We start from the raw sequence: 25,799 nt of genomic DNA, 5'->3' as shown, positions 1-25,799 counted from the left end.
TTTCTCTTTCCCTTTATTTCTCGCTGCTTTCGTCTTTTTTCACTAACTCCTTCTGTTTTTCTCTCTCTTCCCTTTCATGCCTTTTGGCGATTATGTAGTAAAAATTTCGAACATTAGCACCATTAATTTAAGGTGGCCAGATTTTTAAAAGAACAAAACGGAACATCGGGACAAAATGTACACATTTTAATATAAAAACCGTGTTTGAAAACTAAATAAATAAATATTGAGCTTCTTATGCTTCCACATAACTGCAGCGGTACAGATATCTAATACAGCCCCCTAGCTAGATATTTTGGCACCCTAGGCAGGATTGCGGTGTGGCGCTCCCGCCCTCCTCCTCTATTGGAACAAATAATAAGCAGAATAAGACCTTATATTAACTTTTCTATTGCATGATGTTCATTATCATGGCGATTAAAATTACTGCTTTAAATAGAAAAGTGGAGGTATATCAATACTTTCTACAAACTCGCTGCATTTAGTTCTCTGTCCAAAGCTTACCCAGCAAAGATAAATGAGGCACCGAAATACTTTTGTTCTTTTATTTACGTGCGCTTCACCCTTTTTTTATTTGCCTCTCACGCGTATCATTTGCAGTATTCTCCAAGCTTCACTCAAGACTACGAGATGCGACTCCTACGCGCTTAAATTAAAAAACCATCTGAACCGAATGTTTCCGCTACGTATGTGTTCGACTTGAATTCTGGAATACAAACAATGCAAGGACATCCCAAAGAAGCAAATATTTTGATTGATGATGATCCAAGCGTGAAACTATTAATTGTATTAACATCTGAGCGTAATTCGCGTTTCAATTTTTTTCCCTTTCCTCTTGTGCATATGGGCTACATATACATCACCATCACCATATATGGCAGAGAGTCTGGGTCACTCTTCGTCAAGCAACTAAACAGTTTGTAAAGTGAGTGTGTGTGTAGCAGACGTTCGTATGATTTTCTTCAATGATCAGAAACAACTTTTCTGCTAAGGGTGTGAATTCACAACCGTAAAAAGTTAGCGCGACGGATGTAAACATCCGACTAACGACGGTAGAACATCCGGTGACGTCACACGCTCTCGGGTTCCTCAAGCTGATAGGGGTGTGCCTGCTGCGAACTTACAGAGAAGCTAAGCTGGGTGTGTGAAGTAAAGGTAAGTAGATTCTATAATGTTATGAAGTTTCGCATTTTGTGACTTGAAATAATGCTCTTTTGACTGGATGATGGTTTGGAAACTTTGTGCTTAGAACGAACAGAGATTGATTTTGGAGGCGGACAAAGTGAGAGTGTTAATCGATGAATAGATCACAGATGGGGTTGAGGTACCGTTAGGCCTAGCGAGACCGTCATCCCCTGAGAAAGTCGACTGAACTGCTGCAACTTGTGTAGCGAAGTGAAAACAAAACGAGCGTTTAGCCTTTTCATGTGCATAAATGCTTCTTCACCACGTAATTTACATCTAACCAACAAAAATATACACTTAAGCTCACAAAATGTACACATTTGCTTCATGGCTCCTTGGCCTACATAATATGTTTTGTTTTGACGAACGCTAGAGCTCAAATGTCAATGAGTCCCACATTATCCGTAGTTTTGATGAGATTTCAAATGTTTGTTAAATAAGAGAATTCATGCAAACCTACCAAAATTACATACGGTTGAATTCGTCCGTAACTTCCAGAGGGGAAAGAGAACTAACTTGCTGGGATTGAGCAATCATCCTCGCATTTCTTGTTCCTCTCTCTTTTTATATACTATTAGGATTACGATTACCAATACTTCTAGTGGTAATACAATTATACATATTGATACCATCCGCTGCAGCACATGTTTTGTAGTTTGGTGTAGGTTGTCTTCTACAATTTTGTAGTTTGGTGTAGGTTGTCTTGTACAATTTTCTAGTTTGGTGTAGGTTGTCTTGTACAATCCACCAACCTTCAGATTGCATTGAATTCCTACGTATTGTGTTACGAATTGATCAAATGACATTTTTTTTTTGTAAAATTACGTGAGTAAGACAGGCAGATGTGGTACCATTTTTGCTGTCTTACGTGCATTCATTTTTTTAAAATCCGAGGAAATATAATTCTTCTTCGAAAGTGATTGTTAAGCTAGATTGACTTAGTATATTTCTGCACCTCCTTGTGTGTTTTTTTTTTTTTAAAGTTAAGAAACACACTTGACACATAAATGTAACTTTTCACACTATACTTAATGTATGAAATTTGGGTAAATTTCTCGTAAGGGACAAACAGCTGAAATTTCCTAGTTTATTTAATTTGAATATTCGTACTTACGTATTCTGCATTGAGAAACATTGCTGAAGGTGGCATTTCGCTTATTTCACGGAAATAAGCTATATTTGCGACATATTGAGTAAGTTTTCTTCGTTTCTTTTTGCCTTCGGTAACACGCAAAATGGCGATCACAGTTTCACTACCGTACTCAGCATGCAGTGTTTCCACCCCACTGCACCCAAAGATACCTACGTAGCCCACAAACCATTCATACATAGCCCCACGAACCATTTCCGGTAAGGTTAGGTTAGGTAGGGTCACTATAGGTTACAATAGTTAAAAATTGGTTTCGAAAAATTATGCGTAGCCCCACACACCATTCTCGCATAGCCCCAGGAACCATTGACGCATAGCCCCACGAACCATTGATGCATAGCCCCACGAACCATTGACACATAGCCCCACAAAGCATTTTTAGAAACGTATCTTCTTCAGTTACAAAAACACGTGTTTGGAAACACTGACCAGGATTACGTCATCACACACAGGCTACATCCACCTGGAAGTAAATGGATGCAAGAACTTCCGTGCATCGGTCACACATTTATATCGAAAAATAGATGATTTACCGTCAAAATTCAATGAACGATGCGAGAAAACACTTCCCCGAACTTCCAGAAGTATAAAGAAACTGCATTCGGTAAGTAATTTCTCCTGTAAATTTGATGAAATCCGTTTGTCCCTTACGAGAAATTTACCCAAAGACTAATTATCTTAGAATTTTGGAAATCATTGTCATACGAAATTTGAACCTTCCTTAAAGTAATGAGCACTGTTAGGATTCGGAAAAAAAAAGTTCTTTATGTTGAAAAAAAAAAACAACTTAAAAATTACCTTACGCAAGAATGCAGTCTTCCCATGGACAAGGTATTCTCCATTGACAAGCGACAGTAAGTATCGAATAGCCTAGTGAGAATTAAGGTAGAAGTAAATCTGAATCTTAGTAGAATGCATTTAGGAATTTTATTTTAATGCTACGAGAACCAAACCTCACCTGCCTAACCTAACCATGAAAGCATATATTGAACTCCACAGTATGTGTTAACAGACATAAATCGAAATCGAACCATGTAAAAATTGCATTTGTAGCATGATGAAAGCACAATAAAACAAAAGGAACTTGGGCCCATCCAGCATACATATATCTGTATTAAAAAAATTACATCAGAGTATCTTATATATTGTAGATGTCATTTTTTTAAAAAAAATATGGTAAAATTTTCGTTTCCCCAAAACGTCTTTTTTCAATTTTATAGGAGAAATTACTTACCGAAATGCGTTTATTTATACTTTAGGAAGGCCTTGGAATTTTGTTTTTCCCTCGTTGAATTTTTTTTGGCGGTAAATCATGTAATTTTCGACATTAATTTCATTCCGATGCACGAAAGCTGTTCCCTTGCTGTCCGTCTACTACGTGAACCAAATATTTGCGAGCGTTTCATGACGTAACAACCGGTCAGTGTTTCCAAATACGCGGTTTTGTAACTGTGTAACAGTTATAGAACGTAAATAAACCTGCGTTACTGTTCATCATTTGTCATAACGAACTTGCGACACCATGACGTGCAAAGGATGCGTGGTGAAATTCGATGGGGTTCAAAATCCAGTACAATTTGTAACTCAACATGGAATTTTAAGGAGGGATTTGACAATTCCGAGAATTTCTTCATTTTGTTTGAAATTCGGTATACTCACCAAATTTGGCCCCGGAATCACGTATCTGCAGTTAAAATTTGGCGCTCACACGTGGAAATAGCAAAATAATCTCAATTAAGTTCGTATTTCCACACCCTCGATTTCCGAATTTCCCGCCGCTTCCGGGCTCCGCCCCTGGGGTAATCGACTTACCGCCCCCAACCGCTATCGCGGCCCCGCCTGTTTCTATAGACTCCCTGTTAAGGGCATGTTAGAAATTGGCCGGATTCACCTGCACCCAAATAAGCGCCAGCAGTTAAAATTTGGCGCTCACACGTGGAAATAGCAAAATAATCTCAATTAAGTTCGTATTTCCACACCCTCGATTTCCGAATTTCCCGCCGCTTCCGGGCTCCGCCCCTGGGGTAATCGACTTACCGCCCCCAACCGCTATCGCGGCCCCGCCTGTTTCTATAGACTCCCTGTTAAGGGCATGTTAGAAATTGGCTGGATTGACCTGCCCCCAAATCAACGCCAAATTTATACGTGAGCGCCAAATTTTAAGTGCAGATTCGTGATTACGAGGCCCAAATTAGTAACTATCCCAAATTTCCAACAAATCGGATAAATACCCTGCATTTTAACAAGAGATTCATGATTAGGAGGCCAAAATTAGTTAATATACCGAAAACTAACAAAATTGGAGCCTTTCTCTATATTGTCAATTCGCTCCGAGTAGGTGGGAAAAAAAATCCAAAGTTCGTCAGACTTTTTCTTTGACATCAAATGAGAGTACGAGACGTGTATTACCTATTTCACAATCAGTTGCTTTGATTTATTTCAATCACTTATCGCACAACACTCTTGCTACCTTCCGTTCTGACGTCAGCAGACTCAAGTTTATTTTTAGGCTAAAGGTCTATGTTGTTATCAATATCATTAAAATTTCAGTAACCACCAAACATCTCTAATTCCCTTATTTTCGTATTTTTCACATTCATACTTAAGTATTCTGCATACTAGAACCTAGATATTTTGCTATGAAGAATGTCGCAACACTGCATAACCACTGATCATGGACTACGCTAGTCAAGATTTATTCCGCCATATCGCGTGTAACGCAAGCAAAAGCGAACAAAATAAAAATACTCGATATTTCGAAAATTGAGACTATTTGCCTGCAAAAAACGAAACGCGAAATAGAATAATCCTTACGAATGCAGAATATGTGAGTATCAATATGAAAAATACGAAAATAAGGGAATTAGAGACGTTTGGTGGTTACCGAAATTTTAATAAAAATACATTACCTGTTTGGTAAGGGGAAAACACCTTTCACTCGTTCATTTCGTCTTTTTTGACATTGGTACTTACCTATTATGCATTGCAAAACATTCTTTAAGGTGGGATTTTGCTTTTCTCATGAAAATAATTTAAATTTTTCACATTACGAGTATTTATTGTTCTTCCTTTTTTCGCTTTCGTAAGACACAATATGGCAGGCACAGCTTGGCTTGTCGTGGATCATCAGTGGGTATGCAGTGTTTCCAAACTTCTTACCCGAAAAATGCCCCACAAACCATTCACGCATAGCTCCAGAAACCATTCGCGGAAGGTTAGGTTCAGTTAGGTTAGGCAAACATAGTTAAAATTTAGGGTTGTATTTGGTTTTTTCATCTTCTTGCAAAACAACGGTGTGGTTGGAAACACTGACCGGGGGTTACGTCATCAAACGTACGCAACAGAAGCAAGTAAAAGCAATGGCAATTGTGCATCAGAGATTTCTCTTCAAAATACATGAATTCCCAGTCCAATACATTCAAACATGAAAGAAAATACCTGCACAGACTTTGAAAATGCAACAAAAACTCATTTCTGCAAGTAGTTTCTTCTGTAAAATTGAAGATGTGCGTTTTCCCCATATCAAACAGTTACTAAAACTACAATTAATATTTAGTAAGTTGTAAGTTATAAATGACACTCCAAATGCCCAAGTTCAGAACTCTGTTGTTCTAACTTGTAATATTACAAATAAAAGTAAATGAAGATGAATCTTGTTATTTTTAGTTGCTAATAGTTTTTATTAATTGAAAAAAATATCTTTTTGGTGAGCATTATTCGTGAAACTATTCAACATTCACATTTTACATGATGTTTGTAGCTATGCATACTGTACATGTCATTTCCAAAATACTATTGCAAACAATTGCAAATGATGTGACATGCATACTCATTCTTTGTAATAAGTTCACATGGTACTCCATATCATTTGTTACAGTTGTATAAAATATGAAGATGATCTAGAAGCAAATCCTTTGCTCATCATATGATGTGACCTACACATGAATACATTATCACCAGAATCATTTTTAATAATCTGTTTTGATTATATCAAAGTGCAGTTTCATATCAAGAACTCAGCTTTTCCATTTTATTCTTGACATAAATTGAATTGGATTTATAAGCACAATCAAACAGTAAAATAAGCAAGTTAATAAGCACAAAAAATGACAAAAATAAGCATAAACAAATACAGGAAAATCTGAAAAAATATTTGTTTATTAGATCTCTTAATTTATTCAAAGCTGTTACAGTATGTAAGAAAGGTCATCCTGAGATTTTCTTGTGTGAAGCTCCTGCGTCTGTCAGTGAAGAATGATTTGTACAGTGAAAATGTTCTTTCCACGTCGCATGACATCACAGACGCACTTGAAAAGCACCACAGTTCTTCTTTGGTAAATTTCTCCCCAATGTCTGCTTCTTCACCAGAAATCTTTTTATAAATTTGACACAGTGTTTTGTAACTGGGATTTTTCAGTAATACCCGACTGAGCTTGTCGGACACAATTTTAGGAACACCGTGAGTTTCTGAATACAACGTTACTGAAATTTCATCAATCAGAGAAAGTGAATGTTGTAATGGATTATTTCGAGCTTTCAACTGTGTTAATATCATGTAATTTGGAAAAATGATTATGGATGTACTGTATCTTTCTTTTCTTTGTCGTCATGTGATTGAAACAGGATTGAAATATGACAGATTTTGGTAAGATATGCTATTTTAAACCAAAATCATAAAATAAGCAAGCATGAACGTTCCTTGCAGAAATAAGCACTTTCAACCTTAGTTAAATAGCTCATCAAGATATGGAATACGAAGTATAACCTTTCTTCTTACCATTAGAAGTCTGGAAAGGAATATGCATTTTGCTTATAAATCCGGGCTTTAGATATGACCATATTCAGTACCTGAAGTGGAAAATGTTAGTTGGGGAGCAGTAGTGCCAACATTGGTTGGGCTGAGATTTTTATAATAAATTTTTGCATCAATAGTCATATAAGTAAACTGAGGAAAGCATATTGGTTACGTGGTTACGTGGCCACTCCAGCATACAGTGTTGGTGATTTTAATATGTTTTTTCGTGAGTTTTAAGGGTTTTTAACAAAGGTAGTTTTAAGTTTGTATGTGTCGAGGGCCATGAAGTGTTTTTAACCCCAACCTTTTACCTTGTATCCTCGTATGACACTTCTCTGACGTGGCTTGATGTTCCGAGCCTTCCTGAAGAAGGAAGCAGTAAAGCTTCCAAAATTGTACTTTACAACGAATATATACTCGCTTACATAAGTAGACAAATTTGAATACTTTTAATGTATTTTTGGTTAAACTGAGGATATGTCCTAAAATCCTTTCTCTTCCTTGCCCAGAAAATGTATGCTTTTACATTAAAAAACTCTTTTCAGGCCATTTCTGAGAGGAATACATGAATTTTATAGAGGCCGTTTTTGTGTATTTTAGTCATAATTGCTTATTTAAAAGATAACTGCTTTTTGACTGCTCAATCCAGAGAAATGATGAAAAATCTGTCCACGTTTGCTTTTGGAGCTTAATTTTGTATTTTTCCATGCCTTTTGCATGCCTCTTTTGAGAGTTTTTATTGCTTAACAAACCTCATGCTTGTTATAAGCCTCTCTACATGCTTCTTTTTGAGCACCAATGGCTTGCTTTGTTCTTTCTTTCAATTTCAATTATTTTACATTGCTTTTCTACCTCTTGGGATAATCGTGATGATGAGAATGAATGGTGAACTTTTGAGTGAGTGTTGGGACATACTCAATGATACATCCATGCTTTGACTAGGGTTTGAACCTCCACCTATGACTTTGTATTGTGTTGCACTGACCACTCTGCTACATAGGATGGCAATGGCTTACTTTGATATTTGTTTTTGTTGGGATAGGAGAAACTTTGTTCTGTTCATAAATGGCATGTGCGAGAAACAGGTGACAGGATCATATGATGTTTTCTGCAGTTCATTTATGATTTAAAAATACACGTTTCATAAAGAAGGCTACATAGTCATTGTAAAGTTACCCCATTCCGTAATGACTCATGGACAGACATTGGGGGTGGATACTGGTCCGCACACATTCAAGATCTTGGCCACTGTGGATATTGTGTTGTTTTACTGTATCAGGACTTGATAAGTACACACTATGTATTAATTTTATGTGTTACTGGCATTAGCTGCTTTCAGAGTAGCCTTGGGGATTTTATGATCAGAAGGTTTTTGTTACAATTTTTTTATACATTCGCACGAAAATATTGTGTTACGAATGTTTTCAGAGGTTTGTAACTACACCAAAAATCTCATTTCACATTTTTTTTGTGTGTGCTAAGTGAAACAGGACACATTATTAACACATTAATACGCAACAGAAAATTAATCTAAATGTAACGACAATATATTACACATTTTCATGGTGGTTGGAAAAAAAAAGATCCCATTTGACAAGATTTCTGTTTGTTTCTGTGCTATTCTCTGTTTTGATTTTGATATCTTAATGTTATTTTTTTCCAACCACAGAAATAATGGAATATTTCTTCCAACATATTAGTCTACTTCTTGTGCAGTATCATTAACCATATGATGCCACTGTTTTATTTCAAAGCAGGTATTTTGCATTACAATGTGACTTACGGTTGCATGTGGTACCCAGTTACAATTTCAATAAATGGTACCCAGTTACAATTTCAATAAAATCCGCATTACAGGTACAAGGAAAAAAAGGTTAAAGTTGTTCGAGTTTTTGTATCAATACCACCTTGAGCAGGAATTGCACACAGTTCAAAACATAGATAATAAATGTCACCCCATTTATGTAGTTAATGAATTCCATAATATGTCACAGTTACTGTGGACCTGGAAATTTAATAGAAATTGAAGAATGACTAAAAAAGTCTTGAAAATATTTAAAAAAAAATCATAAAGATATTTTAAAAGTGGAAAATCTGTGGTTTGTTAAATATATATATTTACTTGTTGTTAATGTGGTTTTTCATGTTTGTAAACATTTACTGGGGCCCTTTATTGTCTGTCCCTCCTTGAGAATTATGTTGAATTCTTATTAATCAAAAGAGATTTGATCCCAAAATGTAGCTCACATAAGTAAAAAAATCTATCTTGAAGTACTTTCACAATTTTTTATTCCTAAAAACTGTCTGTATTGCACACTCAAATAGCAAAAGAACACATTCGAATGATGATACCACCAAACTTAGCATGCTTAACCTAACAACATATTAAGTTGTAGACAACGTCCCATCTCGTGTTGTTTTTTGGCTTGTCATGTTGGGCGCTATATCTACTTGCATGAAGCCTTCATGCTAAGGCAATAGAGGTGACATTACTTCACCATAAAACATCTCTGCAAGCTAAACAAACAGAAAACGTTCATAATCAACCAAATCTTAATGAACACATGCAAACTTTTCACTTTCTAGCAGGTTTACAGAGGGTCAAGGGTACCCATGTAATTCCCAACTACATATTGGGTTTATTTCAACTAGAGTTACTGCTGTAACTGTAAACGGAGTTAATGTAAAAGCACTAAAAAATTATGTTGAAATTTATTTGAAAATTCCAGGAAATGTGGGCAAAATAAGTGGAATAAGCCTGTGTGTGGTCAGTTGTGAATAGCTTCTGGTGTTGTTTACATAGGGAGTAAGGCCCCTCCCCCCATCATTCTACAGTACCAACATTTTTCACTTTCAGCTTCAGTTAATATTTCACTAGAGCTCTGAAGTTTATGACAAATCATATTCTTTTCTGAGCCTTTAAAACAATGCTAAACCTGATATCAGTCCGTTTCCCTTCAATTAGAACCAGATAACATTACTTTTATTTTGAATTTTTCAGCCTTTTTTGGCTTTTATGTCATTTTGCAGTTTTTATTGCATTTTTCTTCATTTTCGAGGCTTTTTCTCATCCTCTCTTGTTTCGTGAATTTTAAATGCATTTACTAGCATAACTTACACATTTAAATTTCCTCACATGATCCTTCTAGCAAGTTCGCTATTAATCGATAATATGGTCATTTATTGTGGTAAATTTAACTTAAAATACTTTGTGTGATTTTTTTTATTTGTTGTTCTAAGTCCACTTTATGCACAGTAAGGCTAATCGGGACTGGACCTACAGTTTAAAGTGGGTTCCGAACCACTTGTGCCTCCACCAGGTATCGAACCTGGGACCCCTTGATTACAAAGCGATGATGCTACTACTGAACCATCGGGGAGGCCGAATACTTTGTGTGAATACTACTTTAAGAGGTTTCCTTGGTGGCCTCTATTATCACGTTAGTGGCCTATGTGCTTTTAAAGTCAAATTAGTTGCAATATTTTCAAAAAAATTTACGTAATCTGATGTACGCGAAACACACCATATTTTCAGATACTGGCCAACTACTGTATCGTGGAAGGTCCACTCTGAAAGAAGATGAATGACTTAATACAGAAAAATACCTTGTGGTTTATTTTATGTAACCTTGAAGTGTAAATAAAGCAAACTACATTAGTGCTTAATTGCTTTTATCCCTTTGCTTCAGTAGTTTAAAGCACCAATGAATTGGTTTTATCAAATTATTCAACTACTCTCTTGTACTACGTAGATTTTTCAGCGAAAAATGCAGTTTCGACCAGGATGTGGGAATCGATCAAATTTTATTATTTCTCAGAACTGTGTGTGAACACTGTAAAGTTATCTGGGGTGCTAGTGTTCAGTGCTTTACCCTGTTGTATACTATCCATATACACAGCTACACATTTTCAAGCAGAAGGTCCAACACAGGGGACAGGATCTGACTTTGGTACACTTTTCCTGTTGTCACCATGCATTTTTATATTCTATTCTGTATCTAGTAAATACTTCAATTTAATCTGTTTTGTTGTGCTGTAATAAGTCTGTACTTTGATTATTGGGTTTACTCTATAGAAGATAGAGAATCTACATCAGTAGAGCTATGATACATTGACGTGTATAGTGTAAACAGTTGTAGTTTGCCAGTCGTGAATATTGTGTTTATGTTGTGGTTGCTTGTCATGAGGTTAATATTGAGTCTAACATCAGCTTTTAACATTGCATCTGTATATAGCAGGGCTCAAAAAATACCGGTCGCCATGGCAACTAAAAATTTCATCTTGGCGACTGATCTTTTGCTGTAATGCTTCTAACTTCAAATTTCCTACTTTCTCACATGATTTAGTGATGTATTGAATACGGCGATGCTCAGCTTCTTATAGATTGATTGATTTGCTTTATTTTACTTCGCTTTTTGTGCCACTTTTGGCTAATTTGTGAAGATGGTGATGAATGATGATATGATGAATTTGCTGAATGAACACTCAGAAACATCCATGGCCAGGCTGGGATTCGAACCCAGGGTCCCTGGCATCATAGCGTGATGTGCTAACCACTCTGCCAAGGGGGCCGGCTCAGCTACTTATAGTATGTGTAATTGCTAGTAGGTTATTTCCTGGCACCTAGCTCTGAAAGAAGATTTTTCGAGCAATGGTATATAGTAATGAGACATTTGATTCTCTATTATCTGTTTGTGATTACTGAAATTCTTTAAACATTCCTCCACGTGGTGGTTCTTACAACATTGACATGTATAGTATAAATTGAACTAACATTGTGTTTTCTTGAAACATCTTGCCATTACAAGGATACTCACAACTCTGACATTAACATTTGCATCTGTGTGTAGATTTAGGGCTCATAGGAAAAGGATAGGGGTATGTCGTTGTTCTTACCTTCAAAGCGGAAATTGTTTGGTGAGGGAATGTGTGCTTGAGAAGAGATAACGGAGGGGGGGGGGGGTTTCCAATCAATGACACCACAAACAGCCCAACAGTCTTTGTTAAAATATTGTATGAAATACTCTCCAACTAGCAAAATGCATGACAACAATGAGACAGATTTTCTGAGTGTGAGAGTCCACAATCAGTCTTTACCTTGTTATGATCACAGCCTGAAGAAAAGCAGTCTTTTTTCGCTAGGATTTCCACACCTTTCAGAGTACTTTCGTATGTTTTACAGTTTGTTGACCTACCATACATAGGGCTTTTCATATTTTCATTAATCATAAACAGGAATTTGTTAATATGAATTACTGTGACTTGTGAATTAGAAGACATATGTGTGTGTACATAGTGAAATAGTGTGTTTGTTATTTTGCAAGAGACAGCATGACACTTTCTTGGAATCTATCATTTCTGCAACTAGCATGGGTCATTGCTCCTCGAATGAAGCTCCATTTATCGATAGTACATTTATTTCTTGTCCTAGTACATCTACATGGGGAGGTGCTTTTTAGTCTTGATTAATTTTCTGTAGCAATCCTTCTGAAACCATCATGTTAATATGTGGAAATGAAGCATATTTTGCTGCTGCTTCTTGAATTGAAATAAGTATTTGCCACCTTGATCTCCTTCTGTTAACCAGTCAGCCTCTTCAACATGTTTGATGAGCTTCAAGCTGTTCTTTGGCATATGTTTTGCTTTTAGGTCTTTTTAAGGAGTTCACTTTCATAACATTAAGTTAATAAGCCTACGCTGATTTGCTAGTCTTTATAGCAGGGTGCACAGAAGATGACTTTGTGACGATAACAAACTTATCCCCCTATTAAGTGGTGGTACAGCCAAGGGCCCCTCTGGGTTGTAACAACCCCCATTCACTTTGAATGGGATCATTACAAACCAGAACTGCCTGTGACTACAAATGTCCAAAGACTCACACAGATACCATGATTTTTCTGTAAATTCCTGTTTGTTTGTTCATCTATTTACCAATTCACCATTTGGGTTGTAATGACCCTTCGCAAGGACACCCAAATGTCAATTTCTCTTCTACCTAGTACAACCTTGACTGTATTTTGCAGGCTAACGAGGCTCTGGAGCCTGGACCTGCAGCCAGAATAATCATCTGCAGGAATTGTGTTTTGTCGTCTATATCCGATGTGTTTGTAATTGCTCCGTCATCCATTCAATCGTATCACCATCATTAACAAAAAATGGAAGAAAAGAGACGTAAAATAACAATTCAGTCAATCTAAACCAGTTCACCATTCATACTCAATAGTTGCGATTTACCTCGGAAGGTAGGAAAGGAACATAACATACACACACACAGAACTTTTTTTTGTGCATTTACAAAGTGTTGAATATGCAGTGGGCTGTTGGGGGGGGGGGGGGGGATATGATCCACAACATCACATTTCCCTGGATACGCCTTGTTTTTTGAGTTAAAATCGCTTTGGATAAACGATGGAAGGTGGCGCACCTCGAACTCTTTTTTTCGTACATTTAGTGAGAGCAGGTTAATGATAATGACGGATAGGGTAACAGCGCGTGCAACACAGAGCAGAAATGCTGTTCTAAGGGCACGAGTCAAGGACGGGCGTGGCCCTGAAGCCGAAGACTGAAAATGAATTGCTTTCCTGACCCAGATTCCATAATATGTTGATGACGATGTTATGGAGTACTATAGAAGCGACTACGAGCCATCTTTGATGCTAAGTTTATCTCTTTGATGTGCTTTCTTTTGTTCATAGTCCAGATGGTTGTTGGGCATTCATCGGTACTCAAAGTGGACAGTAATCAATGTTTGTTATAATTTCAAGTGCATTATAGTGCACTGTCTTCCAACTGGTCTTCATTGCTTGTAGGTGCGATCTTGGTGGCATTTTTTGGGCTGTCTTTTTTGTTTTTAATGTTCTGAAGGTTATACTGTAATGAACGGTTCGACTTGCCGCTTCGACGGAGTTGGTAGAGTCACAATCTCGCCACCGAAGTTTCATGCTTCGAGTCCTGGCCTGGGTATTTATATGTCAATGTTCCTTTAACAATTTCATCGTCACTATCACGCAAATGACATATGGAAATATACATTGAACAATTTGATAATGTAGGTGAGGGGGGGGGATCGGAAAGTGCAGGAGATTCGAATGTCACAGAAACATTAAGATTTTTTAGTAAGATGAAAACTGAAGTTATGCGAGGCACACATTATCTTTATTTGTCATTAAGAGGTACAATATTATGTCAATCATAATTTACCCTCCAAGTGCGAATCTAAGCTGCTCGTCAAGTCAACCTTGCAGCAGGTTTTATGTATCAATCCGCGCGAGAACTGAGCTCAGAATCTTCCGTGCCAGTCTTTCCTCAACCGCCGAGCTGCTTACATCGCAGACACTGAGAAAATCCACAGTATTGCCAACCGCACAACACATCAAAACCCGCATGCATGTCAAGTGGAATGTATTTTTGCTTCTCTTTGTCTCCTGAAACATAAAATTTTAAAAGTACTTTCTGCGCATAGATTATTTAATAAATGTGTCATTACTTAATATAAATGCGAAATATCTTCGAAACATGAGAGCGTGTGTGTATATTTCGAGCACGCAAAAATAAAAATGAACAAAGATAAAAGTAAACAACGATAGGCCCTCTTGAATTTAATGACAATTTTTTTTTTTTTGGTTTAGAAAGAAATACATTTATGAAAAACGTGGTTGCTTCGTCCGCAATACATCCGTTCCTGTAAGACACACGCAATTCAAGTTATACCACCAAAAAAACATGATTTGTTATTGGTGATATATACAATCAGGTGCATTGTCTGTCGCTATTACTCTGGTTTCAATTTATGAATCACTTCACTAAACCAGGATTCAAATCTTGGTCTGTCCATTTCTTGCGGATAATCACCCTTCCCTTTCTTTGCGCGGAACAGTAAATATGCACCTTCAACAAAGCTTTCATTGCCGCCAGTGGGTGAATCAATAAGCCTCCCCCTTCCCCTCATCGTTGGTTTCTTCAGCCCTGGCGTGGTTTTGCATGCTGGTATCCTTCCATGTTTTATTCCCCCTTCCCCCACCCACCGAGTTGAAGGACGTCTCGTCCAAATAATAAACATGTTTCTTCTCACTGCGATATCTTTTAATACCGCGGAGATTCTTTTGTCGTCAAAAAACAAACAATCGTTTCCTCTTGCTAAACTCAAACAGCAAATCATTCAACACCCGTGATACAATTCGTGCGCACATTGACGGCAAATCACCTCACGCCCTGTTTTACTTTGATCTTGTTGCCGCAAGGAGGATTATGCATTCAAAACAACTTGCTTGTCTTTGAAGAAAATTTCCCTTCGGACGAAGTCCAAAATAACATTCGGGTAAAACCGCGCGCTGAACAGTAGATTCAGCCATTCTCGCCGCTCTACAATAAACATAGGGTTAAAAGAGTGGGATGTGCAACACTGGTATCGCCGATTCCACGCGTTCTGCAACGCATTCAGTCTCGCTCGACTCGCTCTAAAGTTTCAGTCTCTCTTCAACGCACTACACATTGCAGTTGGCGAATCTACGGTTCTAAGTTCGTCTGCACAGTGATTGCAACCAATTAAGTCCATACCTGCTAATGGATGTACTATTTTGTCTGTATATTACAAATTAAATAACTGTTTTCTTGCAAGTATGCAGTTGTGTCGGAATAGAACCCGTCTCAGTGGAACTATGTTCTTGCGCGCACGTTTGGAACTACATATGCGAAAACCTGCTGCAAGGTTGACTTGACGAGCAGCTTAGTGTTGTTCTGGTATTATTCCTGTTGACTTTAATTGCAGATATAAAATCTTATTCTTCATCACCTGCAGCTCTTATATGTTTGTGCTCGTTTACGACTTGAGGGCATTGTTCTAGGATTAGTAGTATTTGTTCCCTCCAGAGGTCTGAGGTCTGTGTAGGGTTTAAAGTGTTTTTTTTTTTTTGTACTTTAGTATTATACGGGACTGCCTCATTTCAGACTGTCTGTTTTCTGGGAAAGCAAAAGAAAGTACCCTTTATTTTAATACTAAGAGAACCAAACCTGACCTGCCTAACCTATCCACGAAAGCATATATTGAACAAAATTTTAAGTAATCGCTAAAAAGCATAGGGGAACAGCTCGCTGAAATGAGGTTATCCGTATAATACTAAAGTACCCTTCTTTCTGATTTTTTTTATCTCGTGTCGCAGTGCCCCCCTCCCTCCCACACACGCTCTTTATTTTTCTCCATAGATTGTATGTGGTTCATAATTCACCCTCGTCGTCGTGATTAACCCAAGAGGTAGAAGCGTGACCTAAAAAATTCAAAATAGAAATATGTTATTTAGTTCCAAAAGTCTGTACCACGCAGCCCTTTTATGACTATTGTCAATGAAAAGAGGGCGAGACATAAAGCGTAATACCAACTGCCTTGATGGCCGAGCAGCCTGCCTCCCTGATGGCGCAGTGGTAGCGGCGTCGCCTTGTAATCAAAAGGTCCTGGGTTCGATGCCCGGTGGGGGCACGTAGTGGTTCGGATCCCACTTTAAACTGTAGATCCAGTCCCAATTAACCTATCTCTGCATAAAGTGGACTTAAAAACACCAAATAAATTTTTAAAAAAATTGATGGTCGGGCGCGTTGAGCGATCTACTCACTATCTCGCCACGGAAGGCTCCAGGTTCGAGTCCCGGCCTGGCGTGGGCTTTTCTGTGTAAGTGCCGCTTTCTCAAACTTATCTAATCATCACCTAACCTTGTGGTCACGATTAGGCAAAGGTGGCAGAAACGCGACGTAAAGTAAGAAAAATACAAAAAAAGTAAAAGTAAAACCAGGCTCCATACGTGATGTGTTCCTACGATTTAGAAGTAGTCGCTGAATTTCTCGGTTATGATTGCAGGAGAATGTGTTGCAGGTTTGTGTTCTGAGAAATGCTGTCATTTCCGACATGACCACACGCTGCTGCGGAATGAACTTCCGATGAAGTGTCAACCTATTTGCTGTCGTATGATGACTAATGAAACCATAGCCGTGACAATAAATGTTGGTTTTCGATCTACGAGATCTTGTTGTTTTATTCTAAGTTGATGACATTCTCTGGGTGAATGTGCCTCATTTATCATCAACAGGTATTGCGTCTTTTCGGTTTCACCTTTCTGCAAAGAATTCATAATTTTCTGTGGAACTTTTAGGCAAGTTATTTTGCTCAGATAAATTTGTTTGCAAGCAATATTTGTTCACTGCATGTCATTAACATCCACGACTATTTGGTATGAGGTGTTTGGTGCACCTCTTACAGGGTGTACCAAAATCGTATGGCCTAAATTTTGACAAGGCTTAACTGCGCCACTGTAATTCACAGATGATCGAAGCATGAATTAGAAAGTTCCGTAGAAGGTGCATTTAAATACAGCATTACCAAATGGGGATCATTCTGAAAGTTTGAACCAAACCAGTATTGACCGATGTAATAGTATATGATTTTCAGTGATTAAATTCGAAATTGTCAACATGGCATTCGCAAAATATCACCACATTATAAACCATGCTTACCATTTTAAATGAATGCACAGTAGAGGTTAGGCAAAGTGACTTCTGCGTATTTTCCCCTTGGCGGTAAGTACACAACTGGGCAAGTCCTACAACGTCCATGGTTTCTATGTAGCGAGTGATGAGTTCATTCACCCCAATATGTTGTGTTTAGAAAATATAATTGTCTATGGCATCCGAATTTGTATCATTAGGTTGCTAATCTTCAGGATAAAAACTATTTTGTTTTCTGTTTGTAGAGGAGGGAGTCGTTGGAGAAAAGTTGTCGACTCGATATCTCTTAAATTATTCGTTGTCGATGTGCTGCGACAACGTGTATATAAAAGGACCTGTCTTCATTCGATGCATATGGTCATATAGCTATTTAAACCATCAGTCGCAGACACTGCCTCATATCACCCTCTACCGTGATCAGAATTACCAAGCACGAACCTTATTCGGATCTGTCTTCTTGGCAAGAATGCGTGAATTGACCTTCAGTAACAGTCGTAGAATACGTGCATAGGGAAGTAACAAGAGAAGGGTTTTAAAGGTTAACTCTTGAGGAGACGTAATTAGGAAAAACCACAATGGTTCAGAATGTTACAATACAGGGCAATATTTCCACGTTTCGTAGCGAGCTGAAATGGGAGAACGTAAGCGGCATATGCTTGAAATGCATACAGTCCACTACGAAAAATGTGTTCAGTGTAGGAACCGGCATAAGTATGTATACCGTATGTAGCTTGACGAACTTTTGATGGTTCTTTTCCTGCAAGTCCTTGCCAAACGAAAAATAAGCGGGGCATGTAAAACTGTCAGCTATAGGGCTATTGTGTATTGTATTGTTTTTACTTGTTAGAATAATATGTTTTCCTGCAGAAAATGAAAAGTTAATTAAATAATAACGAAGAATAAGAAAACGCGTTTCGTCCTTTGGCAAAATTCCTAGTCATTGAACTCACCTGTGAACGATTTTATACACTACCATTTTAAAAGTTATAAGAACCATTTTCAGTAGAATTGTCATTTCAGGCGTCACTGCGAGAGTTTGTCTGAGATCCGGGATGTAACCGCGTCAAACACTGCACGCTGCTTTTCCGTCACTTAGGCTCATGGCGACGATGAAGCTTAATGACGATTAGATGAAATTATTTATGGGATAACTCCCATTCCCACTCTGGGACTCGAATCAGAATTGTGGGTCGACCGCTCATTTAAATTTATGTACGTACATTGTTCGCAGAGATCTGTTATTGCGCCCAGTTCTTTGACAGTTTTATTTGGAATAATCTGTGGCAACAGGAGCTTCGTTTGCAAGCTCTGCTTTGGGAATGGAGACCGAAGAGAATGGGAAGTGGTGCTATAGAGCCTCGCACACTCCCGTTCCTTGCGATTTGCGTCTCGGCGGAGCTATTGACGTGCGTTTCGGGTGTTGCTCCGGGTTAACTATCAGCCGACGTGCTGACATGACTGAAGGGAATTTGATGCATACCAGCACGCGTCGACGTGACGTCATCGCACAGAACGCGTGATATTCGAAAAAACAGCATACACGCAAGCACGAGAGGCCCGCCAGCTGACAGCTTTATGGGCAACGGAGTCGGGAACGTAAACAAACTTGCGTCAAAAGTGTCGCAAATTCTGCGTCCCCAGTCACGTTTGCTAAAATCCTTGCTGCGTGTGGCCTGTTTTTCTGAGTTCCATGTGCGCAAGTACTCCGTGTATGGTTACTATTTCAGGACTTTCTTGTGGAGCGCTTAGGCGTGTTTGTGCACAGGTTACTATTACATACTATATTAGTACCCCTTGCCTCCCTTTTTCCAAAGGTTAGAGGGAAAATTGCTAAGCTAAATTGATTGATATTACATTTTATTGGGTGCCCCGAACACCGAACTTGTATAGGAGTACTCAGCACACACAAGGACAAGATGCATGACAACACAAAATCCCACTGATGAGTCCAGAGACCAGAGCTTCCTTAGCCCGCAAAACTGCTGTTACTAGGATATGTTATGTACGAGATGTTACCATTTGAGTGCCTACCTCTAAAAAAGTTCGCCCCTTTTTAAGAATTTCAGCGAAAAATTCCTATCTGCCATAGGTGCCTACAACCTAAGGTGAGAGCTATTGCTGGTGAAAGTGTCAATGTATACATTCGTCGTTCTCTGCCATAGTAAGCAAGTTTTTCACTGCAACCTCCAAGGCTTTCCGATCTTGAGCCTCATGCTTCGTGTCAACGTAGGATTCGTTTATTCAATAGGCTATTATCTGACATCTGATATTTTCTTTTTCCCAGATCCTTTCCCCGTTAATTATTCCTCTCAACCAATCTCTATTTCTTTCTTTGATGACTTCCAACTTTTCCCCTCTTTCATCAACTCTTTTCGAAACTTTATCTGTTGATTCCACACGCTCCATTCTTCACTACGAGAACTGAAAATCCATCCTGTAGATATGTAACCCAACGTATATTGCAATGGCGATTGCCTACGTTACTGTGGCACGTGGAAAGTATGTCTCTGGCATTCGCTTCTGGAAAAATATGTTGTAGATAATGATGATGTAAGAGTTACTGGAAAAAAAGGAAAGTAGCAGATAAATGTTCACTGGCAAGGTAAACAGAGTCGTGTTTAAATTGCTGTTTCTACGTACATAGTTGCAATTATCAAATTCAGGCGAAAACAAATATTTTTGGATATTCCGATTGTAGGTTATGCTTGTTGTCATTCGAGGGTAGACTTAATGGCAACAAAGGAATTACTTGGCAAGCTTCTGTATAGAAAATGAAGCCGCAAAGTTTGCTTTTGAGTCAACTGTATGTTCAGATGGGACAATCGGAACCCGATCGACAATTTAAAATGGAATTTAAATCATTGGATTGTGTCTGCCCGCCGTGAATTGTGCTCAGGAACCAACGATTTTGGAACCCAAACTTAAAACGTGATACCCAAGGATAAACCACCCGGCAGTGCTTGTCCCACAATCTCACTCACGGCGCGATAGATAGTAAGATGAAATTCGATTCTGTGGAGTGAAATGAATTTTGATCTGGGAAACTGAATCTGATATCATATTGAATACGAGTCTTTCGGGCTGTCTTTATTGCCTGTTCTTGCTCGTCTCGATCTGCAGACATTGTTCTCGGTCTCGTTATCCAACCGAAGCGCCATGGTGAATAATTGTTTCTCGGTGACGGATAATGGATCGCAGTTCTGATTGGACGTACGGTTCTCTCGGTTCTGTACAGCGGTCTTTATACTAAGCCCATGTAATGATCTCTTGTGTGCGGATGAGGTGCTGTCTCGCCTTTCGAGAAACATCAATCACCGTAGCCGCCTGAACAGGTACACATATTCTCAATGGCCATCTGCGCCTGTTCTTCGGCGTTCAACTCGTGCGTGTCTGATTAGTTAGCTGTGCGCTCGGAGGGGACAGAAAAGCAACCTGTTTACCATTCCTTACCTGCACGAAAGATGCCCAAAGACCGAAACAGTTTCGAAAGGTACACTTCCTTTAAAAAAATGACCTTCACGTGTTACATGGATGATGATGCCAAATTCCCGATCTGTAAGTTATCCAGAGCCTTTGTTCTTGTCCTTTTTGCTCTCGTATCACATTCGACGATTAGAGTTGGATGACTAGTTATAAATTTCTAGTGTACTTATTTATATTCTTTATATCGTGAATCCAACTCACTTTTGCTTGTTACTGTACCAAACAGATCAGATACCTCATTCTTTTGATGAAATTTTAATTATGAATGCGTGCATGAAACAATTACTATATCTTTGTCTATTCACAGGATCAGAAGCATATTGACATATGACACCATTGACATATGTTCACTCTCTTTGTGAAATAGGTGTGTAGGAGGTGACCCTATCGGAAGGTAGCCAACCTCTCATCCTAGTAGGCTAACGAGGGTCTGACGTCTGGACTCTCAGCCAGTATAATCCTCTGTGGGACTTACGCGTTTATGATGTCCTTGCATCAATTTCATCCTATCACCATTTATCCTCATCGTCGCAATGAGCCAAAAGTGGCAGAAAAGCAAAGTAAAATATATCGATCAATTCCAGGCAGGGATACATTTCAGTGGTTCGCATTGCAATTTAAATTGATGGTCTGCACATGCCTGTGTCACAATTCCAGCTAAATTATATGCAGTGACAACAATGAGAGGTATATATGGGATGCATACATACATGCAATACGTAAATATATATATATACATGTTCTGAGGCGATGCCGATGGCAATATATCTGTATCGGTTGATACCAGTGTTATCGCTATCTGAAAGTATCGTTTCTATTATATGTACTGGTACTTTTCCGGCGGTTTGGCCTTTCGCGGGGTTCGCAAAAATGTCGTGCAACAATTTCGCGGAGTTCAGTTATTTTGGAAATCATGCTAAATTCTAAGGTTCTTTTTATTTTGCATCAGTTTTGTGTGTAAAACTGGATTTGTGATTACATAACATTGTGTTTTGATATTCTGATGTAATTCTTGAATATTTTGAAACAAAACTGGTAAATTAATGATTAATGCTTATAACAGGAGTGGAATACCCGCTCACTAATATTAATCAATATTTTTATTAATTATTGCAATCTTCAAGCGTCGTTATCTGTGGGAGTCGCTATGGATATCAGCTCTTTCTTAATATGGTGTACCTTTGTGAACAGGTAGTCAATATCAGTGACATGAAATTCCGCTTGCTCTCAGATTTTGAATTTTTTCTGATCTTGGCAGTAAAAAAGAATTCGCCGACATTGAGCATAGGGTTGTCGGTTTCGTTTCCACCGGCGTAAAAACTGCAGGGAGTAATTTCACTCGAGGGAGCCGATGCTCTTTATTAAGGAGAGTAAAGGGATCGACCGTCCACCACTTGCGAAGTTGCTGTGGTATCTGAGAAGCAGCTCTGTGGGATGATTTTAAAAGAGGAGAATGCAGGAAAAGGGGCAAGAGGGGAGAGAAAAAATCAATTAGGGGGAGAGCGTTCTCGTCACCTTGAGGAACTTCACCCAATGAGTTAGGTCTTCAGCCAGTGGTGGTAGGTTCGTTTCGCAGAAATTCCCACTTGGAAGACCAGTGTTTCCCTCTTTTCTAATGAACTCCCTCTTCGGAGCATTTTAGCCCTTGTTAGCCCCAAATCACCTCCTTTGCTGTGGAACCTAATTCATACGAGTGCCTCATAAGAAGCGTTTTGCATCATTGATGAGATTGCATAATATTTAGTTGATAGTATGGCGATACAAAGGGAAGAAACGTGGATTTATTTTATTTGCTTTTTCCTTTCTACTTGACATCTGCACCGTTTTGATGTTTTTCCACTGAACGGTACATTCCTGGACTCGTGCCGTTATATTTGTATATATTTTTTGGATTTTCAGGATCACAAGTTTGAATGTATACACTCTACATTTAAGAAATGCGGAGAGTGTATACACACCCTAAATGGTTTTATTGCAGAATTAAGTTAGAGGTTCAGGTAATGGGTGAGACTTATTTTCGTGGAGAGGAATTGCAAACGGGTAGGAGCTGGGAGAAACACAGTTAGCTATCTTATATTCAAAAGTTTGTACTGTTGGGAACAATTTGCCGTGTTCATATATTTTGGCCATGAGATGAGGGATGAAAGAATTACGTCAGAATTGTGTCATTGGACTAATAACTATAAAATTTTAGACGTAAACATGCTTTCGATATTTGAACACACATTCGCATGTTCGTTGCTATTGCGTTACTGGTTGCATGACTATAATAATAATACCTCTTTACTTTTAAAATTAATATTGGAGTTCTGTAGAACAAAGACTTCCTTCTAGTAAAAAGATGATCGGTGGGAAGAGTAGGACGACATTTTGTGCATAAGCTCTTAAACCGAAAACGATATGACACTACAGCAAATTGTCACGATTTGATATGTTTTTATGAGATGGAAAGCAATTAAAGAACATAGGGATTCTAGCCTCGATTGTCACATCCCTTCTTCATCCTCGTGATTAATATAGCAAGGACGTGAGTTGAAAATCATAAAAAATACAAAATAAGATGATGCTATGATGCATCTTGTTAAGGCATCTAACAAGAAAATGAAACAGTCGATTCGGATAAAAATGCAAAATATTCACCAGGCGTTTAGAATGAACGAAACACTCTTGGCAAAAGCGCCACTGTGTTCCCTCTATTTACCTTAACATTTTGCAAAGAATTTTGAACACGCATCTCCCTTTTATCCTTTCGAAATTTCCCATCCTTCGGGAAATTCCCCCCGCTGTACCACATCACTGCTGCCCGCTGGGAAACCGGGACTCGCTGCCGAATAGGGGGACGCTTCAGTCGTGGAGGATTTCGGGGTGGTGATAGCTTAATCGATACCCGGAAAGAGGGGAGAACGGTGGGAAAACACGGGGTGCGCAATCACTGTAGCTGGCTCATTCTCCCAACTCTTTAAGGGTGGAATCATTGCCCATCCACCCTTCCTTTCTTCTACGCATTTTACTTCGTATTTTGGTGTCATCGGTGCACTTTGAATGTTTACTAGAACCTTTATTTTGCTAAGCATGCAAAACGAGGTGCAATTTTATCTTTGGCGTGTTCAAAATGGAGGATTGAAGTCCCCAAGTTGACCTCTCGTAGAGAGCAATTTCCTTGATCTAAATTAATGGGCTTGGCATGCAAGTTTAGATATATTCAGTACACGATAGGACCAGCGTGCGAATTAAACTTTTTCTTTGCAAGGAAGGGGGTGTCTATTCAGGACAAGGAATAGGAGGAGGAGGAGATAAATTATTATTATTATTAATTTGAAAATAAAAGTTTATATTTTTTAAAGACCTAAGCATTATATTTGACTCGCAGAAATATATTCTCCGAACATTCACTAGCATGCAATGGTAATTGGACAATATCCATTATCTAGTGATTTTGACTATACTTATTCTAACACTACGTTAAGAGAGAGCACCTCTTCTCTTGTGTTCAGGCGAAGAAACGGCGCCTGAGTTTCTAGTAAATGCACAGGTCGATCCACACTTATCGGTAAAAGAGATTCCCTCTCGATACGTTGCATTAGAATAGCACCAGATAACATTTCATGCAAATCAAGAACTAATGTCTCTGATATTCAGAGAAACATTCACCATTTTTCCATTGCTTTTACAGAATTTTAATTTTTTCACTCACTGCCACTGCACTTTACATCCTCTCGTTTACTCGTTGCACAGACTTTTTTTTTTTTTAAAAAAAAAAGAGAATCGACATTTAAATTGGGTGAATATTCCTACTTGGTAGAGATGAATATTTTCCTTTCCTTGCCTGCAATTTTTGTCTTGTTCTGGGAGGGGGATTCCCCCTAGATAAGAATACCCTTGTGCTGAAGTATAGCAAAGTATGTTAAATAGTAAGTGGATTGATTGGAAACGCAAGAAACAGGTTAAGGAAGTATTCCTGGAGTGTACATTAGATGTGACTTACTATTATACTGAGCAATTGTTTCGATATTTCATCAACTGTAGGTATTTGGGGCATGGATTCTCTCCCAATGAACCCAAATATCCACAATAAAGATAAATTATTTTCAGCTCTGCCAGGTAACATTTTACCCCCCTGTGTGTGACAATCATTTCTGTTGCCCTATCCTAGTTGTGTGAAACTGACAGTCAGTGGCGGCGATTAGGGGGGAGTTGCCCCCACTTTTCGCCAATTTTGCCCATGCACTATGCTAAATCTTATGTACAAAGTTAAATATACTGTCTCAGACCCCCCTCCCCTTTCCGGTTTTGAAACCCAATCGACGCCACTGCTGACAGTATTATCAAGAAATAATCAACATTATTCTAAATATTTGTTGCTTAAAAGAGAAGGGAATAAACAGTTCGTCCATTTCCGTGCGAGGCCAAGTGTGTGGCGGGTGGCGCTAGCGGAGATGCCGACGTTTTCGACCAGTAACGGCCCGCTTATTTTTATGGACATATCTTTAGCGTGCAGATATTTATATTAATATTTCTAAACGAGCACTAACCTCTGTTATAAAAGTTGTTCAAAGTGATGTCCACCTACATTCACGCATTCTTGGCATCGTTTGATGAAATTTTGATTCACACGCAAAAGTTCTTCTTCCGTAATTCTACCAAGTTCTGCCCTTATATTGTCTTTTAATTCGTCGATACTATGAGGGAAGGTTA

The 25,799-nt window shown here is 38.5% G+C and overlaps 1 protein-coding gene across 4 annotated transcripts in view; it reads left to right on the top strand.

The window, feature by feature from the left end:
- Nucleotides 1–889: 889 nt before the first annotated feature.
- rhea (Talin_middle and talin-RS domain-containing protein rhea) overlaps nucleotides 890–25,799 on the top strand; it is a 155,975-nt gene continuing 131,065 nt past the window's right edge. For 3 of the 4 annotated variants that reach the window (XM_083136732.1, XM_083136723.1, XM_083136750.1), the window contains exon 1: nucleotides 890–1,155. The gene's annotated coding sequence lies outside the window, so the exon portion shown is untranslated. The remainder of the gene's footprint in view (nucleotides 1,156–25,799) is intronic. The other variant, XM_083136740.1, reaches the window with a different exon arrangement.

This window comes from Lepisma saccharinum, chromosome 1, assembly GCF_977018435.1.
Source record: "Lepisma saccharinum chromosome 1, izLepSacc3.1, whole genome shotgun sequence".
Taxonomy (NCBI): Eukaryota; Metazoa; Arthropoda; class Insecta; order Zygentoma; family Lepismatidae; genus Lepisma; species Lepisma saccharinum.
This window is presented reverse-complemented; position numbering and strand designations above follow the sequence as displayed.